The 21900-nt window shown below is 54.8% G+C and overlaps 1 protein-coding gene across 1 annotated transcript in view; it reads right to left on the reverse strand.

Moving 5' to 3' along the window:
* LOC123355488 (CYFIP-related Rac1 interactor A-like) overlaps positions 1 to 16191 on the reverse strand; it is a 36119-nt gene extending 19928 nt beyond the window's left edge. The window contains exon 1 of the mRNA XM_044998023.1: positions 16046 to 16191. The gene's annotated coding sequence lies outside the window, so the exon portion shown is untranslated. The remainder of the gene's footprint in view (positions 1 to 16045) is intronic.
* Positions 16192 to 21900: the final 5709 nt, after the last annotated feature.

A 21900-nucleotide genomic window follows, 5' to 3' on the forward strand; every position in this document is an offset into this window, starting at 1 on the left:
CCTCACAAGAAGCTCCCTGTGACAAAGTGGGGATTTTCCCTTGTTATGTGGTATGTAAGCCTATGTGAGTCTTACTGTTTTGCATGAACGCTGTGTGTGCCTCAGTTTCCCCATGTATTGCACCAATGTCTAGGTGGTGAGAATAAGAGTGTGTGACTTTTGCAGGGGCTGCTCCAGCACAGATGCTGTGGCTGCCCCTTCATAACCTGAGACCCAGGAGGGGGATGTGATCAGGTGACTCTTGGCCGGGGAAGCGAGACAAAGGCTCTGGGCTCCCCTCCCCTGAAGATGGACTTGGCTGAAAGTCACTGATTTCTGTGCTAACAAGTTCTGTTCATGCTGTGCTCCTGTCGACTAATAAACCTCCTGTTTTACAGGCTGGCTGAGAGTCACATCTGATAGCGGAGTTGGGGTGCAGGGCCCGCTGGCTTCCCCCGGAGCCCCGGCTGGGCAGACTCGCTGTGGGAAGCGCACAGTGTAGAAGGGGATGCTGAATGCTCCGAGTTCAGACCCAGGAAGGTCGAAGCCGTGTGAGCTTCTTGCCCTGGCGACAGAGAGGAGGCTCCCCCAGGGTGCTGGCTGGCTTTGCATGCAGTAGTTCCAGAGCATCGCTCTGGTGACTCCGTGACACTCCCCTGGCTCTGGTACATCAGCCTTGAACCAAACTACAGCTATTTCCACCACCAGCTCCCCGGATACCCCAGCAGTTAATATCTGATTGCTCGTTTCCTGCGTTCTAGATCCCAGGAAGCCGGAATTCCCCAGCGGGCTGCCATAGGCTACGAGTCTTTAACAAAACACCCTCTCCGGCATGCTCTAATTTGCCGCTGACCCAGGTGCAAAATGCCCTCCCGCCACCCAAAAATCAACCAGTGGAGGGTGAGTTTTATTTTTATGGGGTTTTTCATTTCTGTACAAAATAACAATAATAAAAAAAAATCATTCCTCACTACACTGGGCCCAATTTGTCACTGGTGGAACTCCACTGATATTGATACAGCAATGCCAGGGGCGAATTTGGCCCAGCATCTATCTTAAGATTCGCCTACAGTGCACGGGCCTTTCTGTGGCGTGTTGGGTACCTGCACTGCACCCGCGCCCCCGAGCACAGGGATAGATAGCAATGTAGATGGTGAGGCATTGCATAGGTGAGTAGAGTTAGGACACACCTGAGCCCTCCTACAACAGCCCTCTGCACACCCAAGCAGTGTCTGCCCGCTCTCCGCTGCCATTTTAAACAGGGTCGTGTCCCACTGCCACTCTGCTGCCAGGGAAGGACTCCGGCAGCAGGGAAAGGATCCGGTAGCTCCCCGCTGCTGAGCTTTCCCCACTGCCTTCCCCCGCCAGAGCCTTTCACTGACTGCGTGTAGCTACACACCACAGCGTGAAAGCCGCGGGGTGCAGTGGGGTGCAGTGGAGACGTAGCCTTAGGTTCTTATATGGTCCCTGATACCATATTATCCGAGCTCTTCCCAGCCCCCCTGTGAGGTAAGGAGCCCATGGGACAGATGGGGAGCTAAGGCTCCAAAAGGCTAAGTGACTAGCCAAGGTCACCCCAGGTGTTTGTGGCAGAGCAGGGACCCGAGCCCAGGTCCTAAGCTAGTGCCTGAACTGTCCTTCCCGCTCTGTCTGTCGTTTATTAGAAAACTGACTGCAACTGGCCTGGGTGACATGGCATGAAATTCCCAAACACGTCTCCAAGTCATTGGTTTTCCCTGATTTATGCCTGTTTGCACAGGTGAGTTTTTCATCTCCAGCGGGTCCCACACGTTGTCAGACCCAGAGGGGAGAATCTCTCGTCATCCAGAGATTTACAGCGGACGCAGCTGGTAAATGGGATTGTTACTCTTTGCTATTTTAAAGATGCATGTTTCCAGTTAGCAGGGCTGCCACGTAGAACCAGTGTCCCCCCTGGAAAATGGCATTTGGTAATGAGGAAACCAACGAGGAACCTGACATCAGAGTTGCTTACCCAGCCTAAGCAACAACCAGGGTAAAGTCCCCAGATGATTATAATTACTATTAATTTGTATTGCAGTAGCAATCAAGAGCCTTAGTCATGGGCCAAGCGTCCCCTTGTGCCAGGCTCTGTGCAGACACAGAACACAAAGACATTCCCTGCCCCAAAGAACGTACAGCCTACGTACAGGGCAAGAGACAACGGGTGGAGACAGGAAACCATGGCTTCTCCTACCCCCAGCTGCTCCATTGACTTTAATGGGAACAGCACTGGGTCCTGTGTCAGGGGCAAGCCCTCTGCATAATCACCAACCTACTAGTTGCTTGATGTAGACGGGGGTGGATCAGTGATGTGCTGGTGGGGGGCCTTGCTTAAAATTCCACCACTGGGTTTTGTGTGGGTGAAATCCACCCCCACCCCTTGCTCCCATCCCTGATCTTGATGCATCATCCCTGCAGGCCAGACTTGTCACTGGGGACCCAATGGAACAGATTGCACCGAGCAGTAGGTAAGAAAAAAATCATCCCCGGGGCGGGGAGAGGAGGAATTCCCCTGCAAGCCGACACCTGGTTTGCTCAGCAAAAGCCCACAGGATCTGGCCCAAAGTTATGCCTGGTCCTCTGAGTCAAATTCTGCTCTCAGAGGCACTGGTGGTGTTCCTTCAGATTGGTGTAGCTGAGGGCAGAACAAAGCCCTCCCCGTATGCCTTCCCCAGAGCTGCTTTCTCATTCATTCTTTCACTCGTGGGTAAGAGGCGGAGGAAGCATCAGCCCTGGGTTAGGGTTTTCTGTCTTTTGTCTCTTTGGGCCGCACGTTTCCCATTCAAGCTAGATTTTGCATGGAACAGGCTGACTGCTCGGGTTTAATTAACACGGCGGAAGATCCAAAAGGGTGAATGATGCACTTTGCACCCAGCTCGCCGCGGCAAAGCATCCCTCTCATGTGTTAGAGAAGCACATTCTGGGAAGGCCTCTGAGCGACTGCAAGGCAGCAGCTACCCAGCCGAGAGCCGCCCTCATTAAAACTCTCAGGTGGCTGCCGTGTTCTCCAGGACAAGAAGGGAGCCCTCAACTTCGCACGAGGACCCTATTGGAAAGCCGTTCCTTGAAAAAAAGCTATTGTTGTGGATTCTTCTTCGCTCCCGAGCCCTGATCCCCTCCTCTTCCTCCTAACCTCCTGGGGAAGAGGTGCTGTTACAATTCCGGCCTGGCCTCTCTATCAGTCTAGTGTAATACACAGAGCAAAGGGATTTTGCCTTATTTACAGTAAAGGCTACCAGGGTCTGACTCCATATTCAAACAGCTCTCGCAAAATAAAGCCTGGTTTCCTTTTGGACTAAATCACTTGTGTCCCTTCTGGGGATGTTGTGTTGCTGGAGAATAAAATGAGGTCTTGACAAAAATTTTAAGGCGAGGCAAATTATTCATTCTCCTAGACACTGCCCTGTAGAGATGGTTCTTGTCGCTCCCAGTGGTAAGATACCAAACCTGACGCAGCCATCCCTCAGCTCTGCATGCTCCCGGATGCTGTTGTAATGGGGCCATAGTAACGCCCCAGGGCCAGATCCTCAGCTGGTGTAAATCGGTGTAGCTCCACGGTTGATACGCCAGTTTGCACTAGCTGAGGAGCTGGCGCCAGATGTTAGGTTATGCTGTAGTAGATCCAAGGTGACACAGATGTTTCCCAACGCCAGAGCCTCATGGGCACCATTCTGAAATACAAGGGTGTCACCCCCGCTGCAGCTCAGTGCTTGTCTCGAATGCCAAGACTAATCCCCTCCGGGACAGAGCTTTGCCGTCAGCCAGGCTGAAGGATGGCAGCACTACAGCGCATCCTGGCACCTTCCCACTATAAAGCAAAAGAGAGCCCCGGCAAAGGCCGTCCCAGCCATTTGTCTCTCCAGGCCAAGTTATCTTAGGCAGGCTGCCTTCCCTTCGTCATTTGCCTTCTGAGTGGCATTACACAGTGTGTGTGTGGGGGGGGGGGGCAGCGGAGTGGCGCTGTATGTGAATGGAGAAGCTCACGGCTTCTTTCCTGCTCTGCCATTAACAGGTTTCCGGGAGCCCTGCAGAATCCATTGCCACCCTCTCTACTGCAGCACTGTTGGCACCGTTGCTACCAGCGCCGTCAGCCTTCGCACGGGTATTCGCGCCTGCCAAATAATCAGCCACACCGGCATCGCTGCAACCACTTCCAGCCTCGAAAGTCTCCTCGACCCCGGTATTAGCTCTGCCGACACCAGCTCCCCGGGGTGGGCAGTTTGGCTGCAAGATGCCCTTTTGAATGCCTTAACGAGCACCTCGCTGCCGTGGTGATGGGGCTCTCCGTAAGCTAATTAACTAACTAACAAATCGCCGGCACGGTGGTGGCTCTGCATAGATGCTTGTTAATTAAGGGCAGTTCTGAAAGTGCCCTTTTTGTGCGAAGGAACCCCCGCGACAGCTGCTGCTGCGGCTTTGCAGCCCTCTAACGGGACACGGGCATCTGCACCGTACCCACCGGGCTTTGGGCTGAATGGGGGCAGCGTTCCCAGTCGAGGACACTGGGCCGTAGGCAGTCTGGAGCAGCTGCCCTCTGCCATCTGGAAGAGCGATTCCGTGAAACGAACAGCTGTGAGTGTTACCTTGGATGGGGTTAAATCGAATTGACTCTGATTCTGTTTCCTCGTGTGTGCGAATGGGATAAGGGCATCAGCTGCCCCAACAGCCGGATTGCCACTGCTCTCAAACCAGCATAACCTTCCTCCTGGGCACCTCAACCACTCTCATCCTCCTTGCTAACACCGCCCCGTCAGAGACAATAGCACCAGCCAGTTCCCGCCACCAAGACTGCCAGCACCTCGACTATCAACTTGGGTACCGCCCATACCATAACCACGGGCAGTTACCCGAACAAACTGCCCTTACCCAAGTGGAAAGGGACCTCTTCCACGTGTGAAGACAGCCCAATAGCCTGGACACACACACACACACACAACAGGAGAAATGAATGAATTCAATGGAGAAGCAGAGCGGATGGGGAGTAAAAATCCAAGCCAGCATTTTCACAGCTGGGTCCCTTAAGTTAAACACCTCCACTTGCGCTTAGACACCTAGATAATTTGGTTTTCAGAGGTGTTGAGCACCAGTGGGAGCTGCCAACATCCTGCACTGCTGAAAATCAGGCCATTGATTTAGGTACTTGAATATGGATTTAGGTGCCTCTCGTTTATTTATGGGGGTGCCCGCAGTATGGTAGGTGCTTTTCAAACACTAAAGAAGGACAGTCCCTGCTTCGAGGACAGACAAGCCAGACCATGGTTAGAGGAAAGGGAACAACAACAGGCAATTTATATAGAGGTCAGTTTGATTCACCATAAGCAGCACAGCCGAAGTGGGTCTTGAAGAGGGATTTTGGAGCGACCAGGGCAGGAGCTCCGTGGATGAGTTCTATGCAAAGGGGGCCGTGTGGATCCACGTTATGGCACCCACGTTTGAGAAGGCTGGTGCTCTCTGTCGCTGTCTTTTCTTGCAAGGAGGAATACCTGAGGGGAGGGACTTTGGAGGGAGACTTTTAGCCATGACAGAGCATTTCATTTCTTTGCAACCCTCCACGGTGCTTGGCTCCAAATGTTCCCCACACCCTGCCTGAGAACTGGCCTGTACTGCAGCAGTTGTGTCTTGTCTGATTCTGATCAGGTCACTTGCTGAGAACGGTGCTTAACGAACCACCCTCCAACCAGCCAGTAGTCTGGTCTCAGGAAAGTCTTTAGCCGGCCGCCTGCTTTTGCTTTCTGAATGGCAGACACCATGTAAACAAACCACAAGAGCAAGAAAAAGTGCGAGGTCGCTGTTTCGAAAGGGCTGCAGGGGAAGCTAGAAAAAGAGCCTCGCTCTTTCCTGACGTCCACAGGATGTACCGGGTGGTTGGAAACAAACGATGCGTTTTGCACTCCCCACCAACTAACCATTTCTGACTCTGGGAACTTCCAGTCGTGCCCGTGACACAGAATTCACACTTCAACTTTGAGACTGCAAACTAGTTACCAGGGTGAGGGGTGCATTATGGGTGGGTGGAGGTCTTCTATCGCTGCCAGTTTTGTCGTCCTTTCTTCCTCTCTCTTTTCCATTCTTTCTTGCATCTCCTTTGGTTGCAGTTCCAGGGGCACTAAAAGTGCGTGAGTGAGGAAGTTGCTTTAATTACTGTGCTCTGAATTGCCAGCCAAATTGCTGCATCCCTCTAGCTCCTACTGGACACCAGTATGTCCCCAAATACCTGGGGAGCGTGTCCTCAGGGCTGGCTTACAGGTTTGTGAGGTCTCTGCCAAGCAACACATGCAGGAACTTCATAGATTCATAGATTCTAGGACTGGAAGGGACCTCCGAGAGGTCACCAAGTCCAGTCCCCTGCCCTCATGGCAGGACCAAATACTGTCTACACCGTCCCTGATAGACATTTATCTTTCCTGGGTATGGATTCCCCCAGTTGCGTATGCTTATCACACCCCTCCAGCAGCCTCTCTGTCTAGGGTCGGCCCCACAACCTGACATGGGGCTCTGCATCTTCTGGTACATGGATTGGGCAGCCCAGAGATAGGGCCAGTCTTTTCCAAACACGGACTGACGGGACGCAATCTCTCGGTGGTGGCTAAGTAGCCCCAGCGTTGATGGGTGTCCGCATGGTTGGATCTGGGTGTGCCTGACTTTGGTTTTTCTCCCGGTTCAGGCACTGACTTCCTATTCGTTTACATTCTAACGTGAACTGGTGGTTTTTTCGGCTGATCGGGTCAGCCCTCTGTGGTTGATTCTTCCCACCCTGCGTCTGAGCCGTTTTACGGTAATCGCACGTCCTGGGAGCGCTCCGTGAATGTTTGCTGTGCTGTCACCCTAGGGAAGAGACTCGCTGCAGCAGGTTTCTGGGCCGCCAACTGGACGATGAGCAAATTCGACTGAGGAGCTTCCTTATCCAAAGCCCATTGTGGTTATTACCACGGATCCTAACCCTCTCGCCTCCGAGACGTCACCAGCCTCCTGCCTCCGAGAGGTAGCAGGGGATAACGGGAAAGCAGACGATGAGCTGGTCACAGTGATCCATCAGAAACGGCCACGCTGACCTCAGAACAACACCAGCTGGTCCAGCTCCCAACACTGCTGGTCACCAAGGCTCGGCGCCTCCAAAGCATGTAGGTGCCCAGTTCTGCTGGGAGTTAGGCACCCAAATACCTTCGACAATCAGGATCCAAGAGCCCACCCTCCCCCCGTGCTTCTCTTGCTAGGCAGTCTCCTCGTGCAGAGGGGCATCGTCACAATCCTGGCTTTTCTCATGAAGGCCACTCTGTGGTTTCAGCCCTCCCTACCTAACATAACATCTTTCACTCAGAGACCACATCCTCCCTTGACAGCTTCATTTCGCAGCCACCATAAAGCTGCGGACCCCCGGCATTAAGCACACGAGCGCTGGGGACAGGTCTGTCTTGTGAGCGGGTTTGAAGCTGTGGGAACTCCCTTGGAGGAGGTGAGAGATGACCACAGATCTCAGCTCTCACAATGCAGTGCTGGCTGCTGTGCCTGAGTCTTCCAGGCAGCACCTCCCCCAGAGGTGCTAAGTACCGTTTCAAAGCTTTTCCAGCTGCTCCTGGAGCAGGGAGGAGTCTAGACCGGGCAGAGGACGTTCATGCATTTTGCACGGCACGTCCAGATACTGTGGGGAAGAACATGGTATAAACAGGTAGACAGATGTCACCAAATGGCTGTTGTGCTACCCCTTGTCTGCTTGTTGGATCCACCTGTTGTCTCTAATCTTCAATTGCCAACGCTTTGGGGTAAGGGCTGTATTTTTGTTATCGGCATGTACAGCGCCTAGCACAATGAGGTGCTACCACAATACGTGGGGATAACTTTCACTTCCTGCAGCACTGGGTTGGATTTGAACTAGCCACATAGGGGGAAAGTCTCCATGTCCCCCTCCGTTCCCATGAGCCATCTAGTTCCTCCACTTAGGGTCTTTTTTTTGTCCATCCCTGCACAACCATTAAGTTCCATGAGCCTCTGCCTCAGGTTGCCATGACAAACTAACCTACCACTCCAGACATGGTATTTTTCTGTCTGTGGCTCGCTACGGAGTTAAAATAACCTGAAAAAGAACAGCCATCTCTTTGTCAAATTAGAAGCCAGCGCTGATATTCAGAAGCACTAAATTAACGGGAACCTTAAATCTCCAAGAGGCCCTGGGTTTTTTTTGTTATCTCAATACCTCCACAGGCCCTGTAAACTATCTGACACTCCTCATTAAACCGTAATGCAGCAGCTGATGCAGCACGGTCTGTCCCTGCCCAGGGCCAGGCCCTAAGCTCTCTGTTTGAAGCTCTGGGGGTGGGAAGGGAATTGCCTGCTCTTTTCTTCAATCCCCGAGCAAGTGACAAGTGCTCAGCTCCCGCAGAACCAGCCCATTTTATCCCATAAAGTGATAGAAGAAGCCCTGAGGGTAAATCCAGGATTAGCAAAACAGGAGAGCTGGACAGCTTGGTTCCAAGTAGGTTGGTGGTGTGTGCAAATGACCTGCTGGATGGCTTTGGAGCGTGGATAGGGGTGGGGTGGGACTAGTGCCTCCTCTGCAGCAGTTTGGGGTTTTTTACAAATGGATTATTTCTTCTTTCTCTGTTTTTTGTTTTTTTTTTAAATACAAACCCCAAACCACTTCATTAAATAAGCCAGGAGCCCAGAACGAATCCCCAACCCCGCCTGCTCCAGGAGATTTTAGTGCCCTGCTGACACCGAGGTGAATTCCCCTCTGCGCGGCTCTGGTGGCTTGCAGGGATCTTGCCGGGTGGGAGCTGCAGGGGCAGGGCAGGGCTGCTGCTTAATGCCTGAGCAATTGTCAGAAGGAGCAGGGCTAACTCTGTTCTTACAAAGCCAACCTGTTCCCTGCCTCAGTGGGAGCACCTGGGCCCACCAAGCTTTTACCTAGTTTATGCCAGGTGCTTTGGGAGAGCCCTGTTCTCTCCCTTCCCATCCCAACAGGTCCAGCTTTTAATGGGTTTTATGTGGCAGAAGCCAGAGTTGAATAAATAACTAGCAAGGAATAATTTATGAGCCATATTCAGCCTCTTTTATCCACCATCTGATGGTGAGTCCGGCTCATTCCATCCATGCTGGACCAAATACAAAACAGTCCAAATTCCAGTGTCGCTGGGATTGTAAGAAAGGTTGCATGGGATTGTTTCTCTTCTCTGATTGGATCAGCAGGTGAATGGTTCTGTCGTGTACATATGTGCGTGTGCAAATTTACAATTTGGTGTCTGCAGGTACTCGGGCTTTGAAATGCCCTTTCCGTGGGCCACTTTTGCTAGTAAAATTGCCCAGATGTTTGCCTGAAAATGAGGAGCCAATGCAGCTGAAGCAAATCCCTTTAAAGGTTCAAACAAGCATCCATGGAAACAAATGTCTGCAGTATCCCTCTCCCCGTTAGAGATGCAAGAAGCGTTCTTGGAATGGGTGGATTTCTCGGAAACCCAACTGGGTGCAAACCATCTATGGGTTATGGGCAGTCCGAGTACATGGCCAGAGTGGTCCCTTCTGGCCTTAAAAGCTAAGGTACATGATACGCCGGCCCCCAAATTTCTCTCAGTGGGCCTGTTTCTGTGGCTCTGCTGCAGGCAATTCTAGGGCAGTGTGAAGAGATGAAGAAGCAGCCAGAATGTTTTTTTCCCCCTTTACTGTTGAAATGTCTCATCACCTTCTAGTGGGCTCTGGTCTCTCCTCAGCACATTGTTCTTGGTTGCCATCCTTTGATCTAAGGCCACCAGAAACCCAGGCCTAGACTCTAAGGGATTTAGGCGTTGAACTGGTGGAAGTTAGGATCCTAAATACTTCTGACGGTCTGCGCCCATGTGTTGTCTATGTCCCACACACTGGTTCTTACATATGCAGAGGGATGCTGCAGGAATCCAGGCTCTAGCAAGATCCTTGATGAATAAATAACAGTTTAAAAGGCGAAGGTGAGGGGGAAGAATGATCTCCTCTCTCTAACGGCCCTTCCACGCCACAGAGCAATTACTCTCCCTGGAGTGATTTTAGGCCCAGTCAGTCTCTCCCGATTCCCGCAAGGCTCTGGAAGGAAAGGGGGGCCCACGCTCCAGAGCCTGTATACAATCCCCTCTGGCTCTGCTCTGCATGCAGTGGTGGGGGTTTACTGCCGCCAGAGGGGGTTTAGTGGATTCATTGTCTCTTCTGAGAGTTGTGTCAGGCCGCCTCCAAAATGTCTGAGGTGGGAACTGAAGGAGATGAAAGCTAGGAAGGCAGGGAGCTGGGGGGGAACAGGGGAGGAGGGAAGAGTCACCACAGTATTTGATCCCTCAAGCACCAAAAACCCATGTCTTTTCCAGCGGAGTGTTGCATGTTCAGACAACCGACCTCAGCAAGGGTAGCTGAGAAGCTGTGGTCTGGCTGAGTGAAGTTTGTGGGGAAAGGTCAGCCGGGCTGGAGCTCCAAACTCCGCTCCAGATGCCAAGTGCCTGGGGACGGCCGCAGAATAGGGCGAGTAGGCAGGAGAGCGCAGATAGGGCTGTCCGAAGCTGCTCTGTGCCCTCCTGCCATCCGTCCCCTGGTACCGTCAAAGGCTGTCTCTGCGTCTGCTCTGTCGTCTGCCTTTGGGTCTCTGCTACATCCCAGAACCCCCCTGGCTGGCCGTCTCCTTTTGAAGCACTGCAGCAGCCAGCGCTAGGTGCTGGGCACGGCAGGGGAGCGGAGGCTCCAGCTGCAGATGACAGAGCAGAAAGCAGGAGGAAGGAGTGACCTATGGAGGGGACGGAGCTGTTTATGGAGCTGGTTGTCTGAGGGAGGCAGGAGCGGCCAGCCCTCTCTTTGGCCTGGATGCCAGGTAAGGCAGGTCCTGCTCCTCTTACGGATGGTAGGAGTGTCCCTGATGGTAGTGTGGGGGGGCATCTCTGCCTCTCGGAGAGAACGAAACCCCCAGAGAGGGAGGGTTCTCGGGGCCTGTGGCATGCAGCTGCCAGCTGAACAGGTCTGCTCTGCCCTGCCCAGGAGGTGCTGCTCCCTGCTAGGGGATACAATACCGGGATGGGAGTGAATTGCTCAGTCAGGTACACAGCGTGCGGAGGACACTGTAGAAGGAAAAGGGCATTGGGCTAAATCTCTTTACAAGTCCCTGCCTCAGAAATCACGGCTTAATTTACTTCAGTGGTTGAGTTGAGGCTTTGCCATGCGTGGGGAACACTTCTTCCAGGAATCAGAGTTGGGAGCCAGGACTCCTGGGTTCTGTTCCTGGCTCTACCACTGACTTGCTGTGTGATCTCAGCCCAGTCACTTCATTTCTCTGTACCTCCACTTCCTCAGCTGTAAAATGGGGGTGACAGTACTTACTGAGGGGTGCATCTCATAAGACTGCTGGGAGGTGTAATTAATTCATCCTTGCTAAGCACTTTGAGGCCCTCAAGGGAAAGGTAAGTAACACAGGCACCAGGCATTGGTAATTAGCTACAGAACTGCATCATTTAGTAGCTTATTTTCAGAGTCCATGATCTGGATCTCACGAGTGTCCCACGGTTTGTACTGCTGGCTGATCACCAGTGTGATGAACTGAAAACCTGGGGGCACCTGCCATACCAGCCAGTGCCCGTCTCTGCCGGTACGTCTCTGATGTACCTTCAGTCTACAGAAAGGTGCTACCCGCATGGGTTTCCGTGGCTCCTCATTCCCCTTGGCACTGAGCACGTCTTTCTACCGGACACCTCTGGAGTCCTGTGTTAGCGAAGAAAGAACACGGCAGCGATGCCCTCAGCACGGGCCGGTCGGCACAGCAAACAGCACCCAGGAGCCTTGCTTGGAGAGGGCTCGCGGCAGAGTGAGGATGCAGGAGCGGAACTCCCCAGAGGAAGAGAGAACTGGAGGAGGGGAGGGGAGAGCAGACGGGGAGGGGGGTAGGTGCGAGAGAAGAGAAGTGGGGGAGGAGAAGAGAGGGAGTGAGACAGTGGGGAGCGAAAGAGGAGAGAGCCCCAGAACCAGTGGATGCGGAAGGAAGACGGTACGAGCAGAATGACAAGTGGGACGCGTGGGATGTTCTCCAAGGGGTGAGTGGGGCAGCAGCTGCTGGGAGAATGCACTCCCAGGTGCTTCACTCCAGCAGCCGTCCCGCCCCCGCCCTTGGGATCCAGCGGCGAGGGAGCGGTGCTGCCGCTGGTTTTGCAGGGTCCACGCTCCCATGGCACGAAGGGGCGAGGGGAGGCGGCTCAGGGTTTCAGCCTCCATTCTGTGCCGCTCCCGCCTCACACAGAGGCCCCGGGAACCGAGGGTTTTGTCTCCGAGATGAAACGCTTTAAATCAACACATGAATCTTTAATGCCGATTTGTGCCCGAGGGGCAGGCAAGGCGGTTTAAAGGGAGGAGGAGACGCACAGACCTGCCCTTCGCTAACCACGCTGCGGCTTGTCTTCGCAGGGCTTTCCAGGGAGCTAATCAACGCAGGCCCGAGCCGATGGGCTCGGTTAGAGGGCAAGAAGCGGACTGGTTCAAAGGTGTCTGGGTGCAGCATTCAATGGACAAAGCCGAGTGAAGACAGAATGAAGGCCAGCGCGGCCCCAGCAGAGACAGGGGCAGAGCAGAGCCGTACGAACGGAAGGCAGAGCATGGGAATGTCGGCGCGGCCCCAAGACACGGTGCTAATTCAAGGGCAATAGTGACCGCAGAGGAGGGTCAGTGGATAGTGGAAAGCCCCAATCCAAGAGCAGGATGAATCAGAGGAGCTCTGCTATAGCAGCGTATGGACGTGACAGGACCAGCCCGAAGGCAATATCGACTTGGCGGGCTCAGCCCAGGCGCAGTCCGAGATCCTATCCTTTGAGCATGTGAATTTAGTGCTGGTGGAAGGGGCTAGACTGGGCTGGCAGCCCCAGTCTGCAGCATGGGAATTTCCAGCGCATCTGACCTGCTAACATGTCTCATCCGCTCAAAGCAGGGATAGGACTGGAAGTACTGAACTCCGGGCATCTGAAATCAGCCAGGATCTAGGAGGGACTGGATGGGGATCAGGTCAAGGGCAGTATAAGGATGGACCTACCAGAAAACCAGCTATAGCATGGACTGGAGGTGTCCGTGCTCCATCGAGTACAGTCGAGGCTGGATGCAGCCAGCACAAACGCTGCCCAGTAAACACCTGCTTTCCCTGTCTGCTCCCGTCAGTGCACTGAATGTGTCTGACGGGAGCTGCATACAAATAGGGGGGAGGGGGAGGCGATGGCTGTGGGGGTGAGTGGGGAAGACCTATCTCCCGTTCCCCAAGGGGCTGTTCTGAGTAAGATCCTGAAGGGGGAGGCGTTTGGGGTATAATCCCCCTTCAAGGGAAGCAGTGGGAGCCATCTGAGTTTGGAGATGTTTTCTCCAGCCCCGCGCCCCGCAATGCTCCAGCACCCAGGGAGCGCAGAGATGACAGAAGAGCAGATGCAAAGGATTTCAGTTTTTCAAGAGCCCCCCCCACCCCCGGGAGCTGCTGCTGATGCTCCCCAGCCCTCCCCTCCTCCGTGCACCTGTGAGCTCCAGGGGGTGGGGCAGGGCATCCCAGCTGCACGAGTGAAGAGTGTGTGACCCTGGGAGTGCAAAGGAGCAGGCTCGGCAGAGGAGCCCAAGCCGAGCCAGGAGGGCAGCCTGTGAGCGACCCCCTGGCAGAGACACAGTGAGCCCGTTACACAGCAGATTGGAAGCAATTGCTGGACAGGCCACTTGGAACTCAGCTGACTCCCTCTCCATCCCAACACGCCGTCCCGTCCCTGGTCAGCCCCCTCCCTCCAGATCTGCTGGGGGAAATGGAGGCACTCCAGTGGGTCCCTGCAAGCCATGCGGGCCTGGAGTCTACTGGGCTCGCCCCACTTCTCTAGAGCAGAGCTGCAGCTGCAGCCATTGCTCACCTTAGCTGGCGTTCTGGGAGCTGCTGCTGGAACCCCTCATGCTGCCACCCCCGGCTACCGCCACCACGGCCTAGCCTAGGACCAGCCTCTGCCCAGGTGAGGGGGGCAACAGCCCAGGGCTTAGTATGGCCACCCCTGTTATAGTCTGTGGCTCGCGAGCCACATGCGGCTCTTTTACCATTAAAGTGGGGCTTGCAGCGTCCCCCACGCCCTCCCATTCTTCACCTACCAGACTGGGGCGGGGGGCGGGGAGAGCTCAGGATCTCTGCCCTGCAGCAGGGTGGTGTGGTAGGGGCTTCTACCCAGCTGTGGAAGGGGGTCTTGGGACTTCAGCCCTGCGGGGAACACCTGCCAGGGTTCAGGGCTTCAGCCCCTGGCTCCCAGCAGCTGTGCCTCAGCTCTCGAACTTCTGAAGATTGTCGTAGGTGGCTCCGAGGGCCAGTAAGTGTGGCCACCCCGGTCTAGAATATTCCATCCAAGCCCCCTGATGTGGATGGATGGACCCTCCTTTCTTGGCGATCTTCATGTTCGTTCATTTCTGGTCTGCACATCCTCCACCCTGGCCTGACCACCCTGTCCCAAGGCTCCCTCGGTGGACCACCTCTGTCTGAAGAAACCCCTCTGCTGGGATGGGCCAGAAATGCAGCTATGGCCTTGTCCTTTAGGGACCCTGACTTATTTGCATGTGGTTTTGGTCTGTGTTGCTTTATTGCTGATGCTCAGGGGAAGTGGTGCATTGAGCCTGAAAGCCTGCATCACTGAATTTGAATCCGACTCCCCTGTATCGTGCCAGCCAGCTAAGCCATGGAGGATACCTAGGTACCAGAATGCTGGTGCATTCCCATCAGACACAGCACAGAGACGAGAATCTACAAGCCGCAAACCCACTGGAGAGGTGGAAGCTCTGAGTGGCCTGATCCTCTCCTCATGCCCAATGTCCCCCCACCCAGATCCCAGCAAGGGCAGAGCTAGATTAACCCCAGGCAGGCCTCCTCCTTCCCAGATCTTGTTTGTAGGAGTTTAATAAACACTCCCTGGAAGGCAACCTGGGAATGAATTTCACTGCATTACCTGAAATTCTCTCACCCCTCCCAGAAGCTGCCTCCATTGTCCAATTCTCCAGGCCAGCCAGGACCCAGGCACTGGCCCAGAAGAAGGCATCACAACAACAGCTGGAAGTCACCCTCACCAACAAGAAGCCCCTTTGATCAAGAGAAGGCAGCTACAGGCCAACTATCTCCCACCACTTTGGGAGATGGATGCTGGGCTCTACTGGGAAAGGCGGGGGGGGGGGCATCTCTGGGTCCTGGGAGCTGCCAGAAGCAGGAGGTAAGGTAACAGGGATGGGCACGATGGCACGCCATTCCCATGTCCCCAGGCATGACAGCAGCACCCTGGTGGGTCTTGCCCTCCCTTGGCCAGAGCAGGCGAAGGGCCACTCTCCTACCAGCCAGGCTGCTGGTACCTCCATGCAGCCTCCTTCCCGGCCCTTCTGGGAACTTGTGGCAAAGGTCTCCGTGGACCCCAGAGGAGCGGCTCGGACCCTGGCACAGCCAGAGAGGAAGAGAAAAAGCCGGCTCCCAAGCCAGGGCGCTCAGCCTGCACCTCAGTGCCAAGCCGGGCAGCGCGCTCGCCTCTCTCATCGCCTGCTACTGCAGGAGAATTTACCGCAGGGGAGCTGAGGCGGGAGGTGCAGCACCCAGCTGTCAGCAGCGGGGGATGCACCGACCCCCAGCTTACAGAACGAGACCCCCTCCTCCTCCTTGGAGGGGCCCGTTGGGTGCAGGGTGGGAGGAGGACCCAGCCTGCCTGCCAAGAGCACGGACTCCCTCCCCATCCCCTCCGCGCGCCGTCCGTGCCTGGCATGGAGTCACCTTCAGCTCCCACCCAGCACAGGGGCAGAGCCGCGGGCACTCCGCAGCCAGGGCGGGCTGGGAGGCGGCGAGCCTGGCGTTGGTAGCCGTGGGGGCAGAGAGACCCCCCCCATGCAAAGGGAGTTGAGGGGCGCAGTGGAGGCAGGAGGCGGATTGCTGAACCAGGGACTCTCCCCCCCCCCCGACAGACCCGGGGAGCCCCCAGCGGGCAGCTGCCTTCGGGCTCTGCAAATGCCAGATGCTCCAGGGCTCTGCACCCACCCAGCCTTGCCGCCCCCCCGCACCCCACCCCTTGTCTCCTTCCCTGGCACTCACCGCTGGCCGGCCCGGCTCTCAGGGAAAGGCAGCCGCGAGGATGGAGGCTGGATCCCAGCCTTCTGCAGAGCCCAGGAGGAGCGAGGCGCCCCTGGGTGTGTGGCTGGCGGATGAAAGCAGGCTCAGTGCAGCAGCTGCTGCTATCAGTAGAAAATGCATCACAAAGACCACCATAGACCACTGCTCCCCCCCTCCCCTCCTAAGACAGCAGTGACGTCTAAAGTGCAGGGAAGCCAGGGCCGTTTAACCCTCTGCTCGCCGGACTGCCCGTGCCTCGGGTCCCGCTGCGCCCTGGGGAACCCGGCGTGGGCAGATCTCGGGTGGGGGAGCAGCAGGGCATTAGGAGCCGGGAGACCCGTTTCTAAATGCTCTCCTGCCCCTGCTCGGGGTCTGCCAAGCTAGCGCCCAGCTCTGTCTGCCCTACTCATGTAGGGGGGCAGCTCTTTCTTTACACGCTCCGGCCGTCCATTCGTCTGGCAACGGATCCAGTGGCTGGAGCACTAGCCTGGGAGCCAGGCATTCTCCTCTCCGCTCTGCCCCTGATCCAGGGGTGGCATGGCAGTTCTGTGCCTCTGTTTCCCCTCTCACCGGGGGCCAATCCTGCTTAGTTCCATTGCAAGGGCGCCAGGGCAGAGGTTGCCTCTCACTCTGTGCCTAGTGCAATGGGGTTCTCATCCACTGGGCTCTACTCTGACATACACCACGATAATCCCACTCACCACTAGAATATCAGCAAGCCCATGTGGCAAGCAGGATATTTACCGCTTGTCCCCAGGGCTCCCTCTTAGCCAGAGGTGCAGGTGCTGTGGGTGCTGCCACCCCAGCCCCGCTTGAAGTGGTTCCCATCATATCCAGGGTTCACAGTTTGGTTCAATGGCTCTCAGCACCCCCACCTCAGCACCAGTTGTTCCAGCCCCCGTGCTCTTAGCCAGCCTGCCCTGGCTGCTGCATCTGTTCTAGGTCTGGCAGGTGACGGGTTTTGCAGCTCGTGTGGTGCTGGGCTAAGAGTGGCTGGCTGTGAAATGATCACAAGGGACGGTTGGCACGGAGCAATGGGGGAAGGAGAGAAAGGCCCCTCTCCATCGGGCAGGGTGGGCCCAGGAAAAGGGCTGAGAAGCTGGACAGTGGCGGAAGGGAGCCTCCCTTCAGAAGATGGGAGGACAGGAGACAATGGAAACGTTCAAAGGATGAGATCTGCCGGGCGCTTGCACTGACTCATAAGGGCGGTGGTTGAGGTGCCGTCCCGGCAGGGATTCTGGAGAGGATTAGATAAGACATTAGCAGGAATGACGGGGGTGGCCTTGCTTCATGGATGAAGCTGGGGGGTTCCTTTTGGCCTGATTTCACCCCTGCAACTATGGACCTGCCCACCCTGGCAGAGGCCTCAGAGTTGGGTTTGAAGGAACCTCCCTTCCTTTCCCCTTGCCACCAGGTCCTAACATCTCCCCCACGCTTCCTACATCTCTGTGAAAACTCTTCCTCTCCTAGCAATCTGACAAGAGTCCTGACTCCCAGCCCAGAGCCCGGCTCGTAAGCCACAAACTCACCTCCTTCCGCCTCCGCAGCATTCTCCTCGCCACCCGCCTGTCTCTTGCTACTCGTCCTCCAAAGCTTTGCCCTCGTGCCATTTCCAGCCCTCTCTGTCTACAACAGCTAGTTCCAATCCATCTCCCCCCACTTCTCTCCTTTGGCTTTCTCTTCGACGTGCTCGGTTGCTGTCAGTTCTTGGGTGTCTCGCAATGAGGTAGCCGATGTGATGCAGTTGTATGACAGAGGAGGATCTTGTAGGCCCAGCTGTTTTAAGGGAGGCAACCCAGCCCTCTGTCAGCACCGCGGCCCTCGCAGTTCCTAGGCGCTGGGCTGTAACACAGGGCTGGAACGCAGTCATTTCTCGGCTCTGTAGGTTTCCAGATGTTGTGCTGTGAAACCATGGAACTAATGCAGTCTCAGGGTTGGAAGTTTTCACAGCTGTTCAGCTTGTCACTGCCATTCTGCAAACCTAAGAACTAAGGACAGTGAGGGCCCCAGAAATATGGCATGTTTTCCGGATGGGCTCATGATGCCCTCTTATGCCAGGACTGTCATATGGCAGGGAAGCTGGGGTGAGTGGGGAAGGGGTCACATCCTGTTTGCTCTCAGGCCTGATTCGGCTGCACCAAGCCCCTGCACCAGATTCCTCCACTTAGGAATGTGGCCCAGGTGATTCTGATCAACTTTGACAAGCCGGCATCATTCCACGCTCTGCCTCTGAACCCAGCCAGCGATGTGTGCAGCGCGCCAGCCCTGACGGCAAAAGGAGGCAGGAAATACTCTCCGGGTCCTTCGCCCTGAGGGGTTCACATCAGGGGACAGGGCAGCCAACTGAATCCAAGATGGCAGCTCCTGAGCAAGAGCTGGGCCAACAGGTTTCCGGCAAGTTGACTTTAGGTAAAGAAAAAATAAGGTTTTTCCACCCAGGATCTCCCTAAGCAGGGAGCATGAGAGAGTGGCCATGCTGGGTAGGTTCATCTGCTGGGCGGGAGAGCTGGGGTGAGGGACAGAAGTGCCCGAGGCCAGGGCCTCGTGCACCCCACATTGTGCTCACATGGCATTGGGGAAACGTATCAGCGCTCTGTACCCAGCCTCTTCCAATCACACAGGAGGAGCAGACAGAGACTGGCTGGCCGGTGTGTCCCTCACAGATTCACCCACCAGTGGGGGCTCAAATCTCCTTGGATTTCCATGGAGACAGCCAACCACCTCATGCTGGACAAGCCCCTCATTCATCACTGCTCCAGCCATTGAGATGGTGGGAGACACAAAACAGATTGTTGCTCTTCATAACTAGGTTTCACTGTGTGGGGAGTGGGAGAGTCCCATAAGGACAAAGAAGAGGGACTGCTCCTCCCAGGGCATTGCTTCAGGAGGATCTCAGCTCTGGAGAGCAGGGGGGGTGCAGCTTCCCAGAGCCTAGAAAGGGTTGTTATTAGGGGTCGGTGTGGTTAGGAGCATGGGTGTTTTGCGTTGCTATACAGCATAGAAAGAAAAGGGGTTGCTGGGGGCTCTGTGACTATACAGCTCACGGTATTTGGCTACACAGAATATGAGGCTATCCTAGCGCTATATTTTGCTGCACAGACTATATGGAGAGTTGTCGTTCGTGATGCACAGTATAAGGAGGAGTGGTTGTGGCTACGCAGAATAGACTGCAAGAAGGGTGAAGCCGGAGGATTGATGTGGCTTTCCAGAATATAAGACCAGGTGCTGTTGGGGGTGCAGATGACTCTATAGTATTAAAATGGGTGTAGCTGGGGAGCTGTGTGGCTGTACAGATAAGAACAAGTGTACTGGGAGATGACTATACAACGTGCTGTAATAAGTGTGTAGCTGGGGGAATCTACGCAGCCATACAGTTCATATGAACAGGTAGGTGGAGGTTCAGGTGCTGGACAGAGTAGAAGAATAAGATTAGGAGGGGTAGCCGTGTTAGTCTGTATCCACAAAAACACTGAGAAGTCCGGTGGCACCTTAAAGACTAACAGATTTATTTGGGCATAAGCTTTCGTGGGTAAAAAACCCACTTCTTCAGATGCACTCCATGCTCTCCATGCATCTGAAGAAGTGGGTTTTTTACCCACAAAAGCTTATGCCTAAATAAATCTGTTAGTCTTTAAGGTGCCACCGGACTCCTCGCTGTTTTTGAGGAATAAGTGTAGATGGGCTTTCCTCTGCTATAAAGCCATGCGGCCTGTTCCAGCTCCCGTTGACCTCAGGGGAGTTTTGCCTCTGCTGTGCCAGGGAGCAGCATCAGGCCGGTGGACATGGGAAGGTGGTTAATGGAATTATGATTTAATATTTCTTCCTGCGCTTGGCTCATGCTGGAAGGAGTCCCCGTTCTTTTACCAGCGGGTTACGTTATAGACTGGTTAGGTCGCCGACGGGTTTTGTAAAATGACACGAGCTGTTCTGGAGCGAGCAGCAGGGCTGTGTCCATTACTAGGGATGTCTCCTTAAGGCTACTGAGAATACGGTGGAGAGAGTCTGAACAATAAGGGATTGGCTTCCACATGCCACGGTTCAGGGACGGGGAGTTCAGCCGTCGCGGAGCCCAACCTGAGCTGTTTGTTGGCTGGGAACGTTTCCTAGGACAGGGTTAGCCGTGAGCCCATGGCAAAGGGCTGCATTCCCTGCCACCCCACGAACGTTTCTCACCCGCTGGGGCCCAGGCTGTGGAGACAAACACATGCTCAGTGGGGGCGCTGAGCTGGTTGTGATGTCAGAAAGTCAAACGGGTCCCAGCCTCCCCTGCCCTGCCCCACAGATTTGTTGTGACTGTTAATAGAATGAACAAAATGGTGGGGGTTATTTATTTCTTTTGCGCAAAATCTTCCCCCCACCCACACACCTGCTCTGCTCAGCAGCCCTGTATTGGGGAGAAGAATAAACGCCGATGGAAGGGACAGAGACAACGGGGATGGTGAAGCCTCCCATGCTTGTGTTTGCAGTGGTGCTGTGGCTAGACTGGGCGACGGGAGACGGGGGTTCAGTTTTCTGCTCAGCTGTAGACTCTCTGGCTGAACCGATCTCTCTGTGCTTACAGTCCCCCATGTAAAGTGGGGACAGAACTTCCCTGGCTCACAGGGGTGTTGCGGTGATAAAATCCATCAGTGATTGTGCGGTGTTCAGCTGGAGCCCAGGAGAGCAAGGAAGCTCCAGCAGCGATTCAGTGCTGTAAAATCTCTCTCTGAAGCTTTTCCATCTGTCATGCGTTGCACTGATCAGCAAACTGGTTCAGAAAAGAAGTGTTAGGAACGAAGCCGGAGTGTCTGCTATGGCAGGCGTGCCCTGGGCAGCCGCAGCAACATCCACAAGGGGCTGACCAAAACAGTCCCTCCCCTGAGCGGTACTCGGCGAGGGCAGGCTTATGGAACTTAACCTAGAGGACACAAAGAGTGGCCCAGGCTAGGCAGGGACGGTGGAGCCTTGTTCCTGCCCTAAGTGACGTCTGACATTATGGGAAGATTCAGAAACTGTTTCAGGAGAAGCCCTGGGCTGCAATGGAAAAAAGACCTGCCCCATTTCTAGAACCTACCAGGAACTCACGTTCTCAGGGTATTTGGACACCAGAGCCTCTGCGACTGGGAGAAGAAATGCTGAAAACTCACCTTTTTCTCATGAGGTTTCCAGCCCAGCTAGTTGGTTCAGATACTGGATTTAGGCTCAGTGATCATCCAGACTCCTGGGTGGTGAACTGAACTCTGAACTGATTAAGGTTCACCCATCTGCTTTGGTCCTCCAGGCCTCCTCTTCCTCCTCTCTGTAATATGCTTTCTCCCTTTTTCCTTTCCCTCTCCTCCTTTCCCAGGGTGGCCTGCCCCTCAGAGTACGTGTGAAGATGTGCTCTCAGGCCTGGCCTCAGGACCAAGTTCCTATCCTCGTGAAGAAGACAAACACTCAGCCTTCCCACCAGCGTCGTGATAGTTACCATAAAAACCACACTGGAGAGCATCTGGGAACAGGGAAAGCAAAGCCATATTAATTCCTGAACTCTGACCTGGCCAACCCCTGATGTGAGGACATGCAGGCTACTCAGGGGTCAGGCTTTTACATGGGGAAATGAATGGCTCATGGAATAGCAGGCGAAATGGACAAACCATTAGAACAGGCCGTCAAACTTGGACCATTGTCCAAAGCTGTAGGTCAGAGTTTGGGCCAGTCTTGCCAAGGCTATGGCTTTGGTCTTCCTCTCATTGCGTTTTGGCCCAACAGAATGACCTCTTCTTATTGAAGAGTTTGAAGTTAAACACTCACCTTATTACTGACAGAGATCCAACCCCTTCAGCTGTGACGTCCAGGGACAGGTTGCCTTGATTTCC

This window comes from Mauremys mutica, chromosome 23, assembly GCF_020497125.1.
Source record: "Mauremys mutica isolate MM-2020 ecotype Southern chromosome 23, ASM2049712v1, whole genome shotgun sequence".
NCBI lineage: Eukaryota > Metazoa > Chordata > Testudines > Geoemydidae > Mauremys > Mauremys mutica.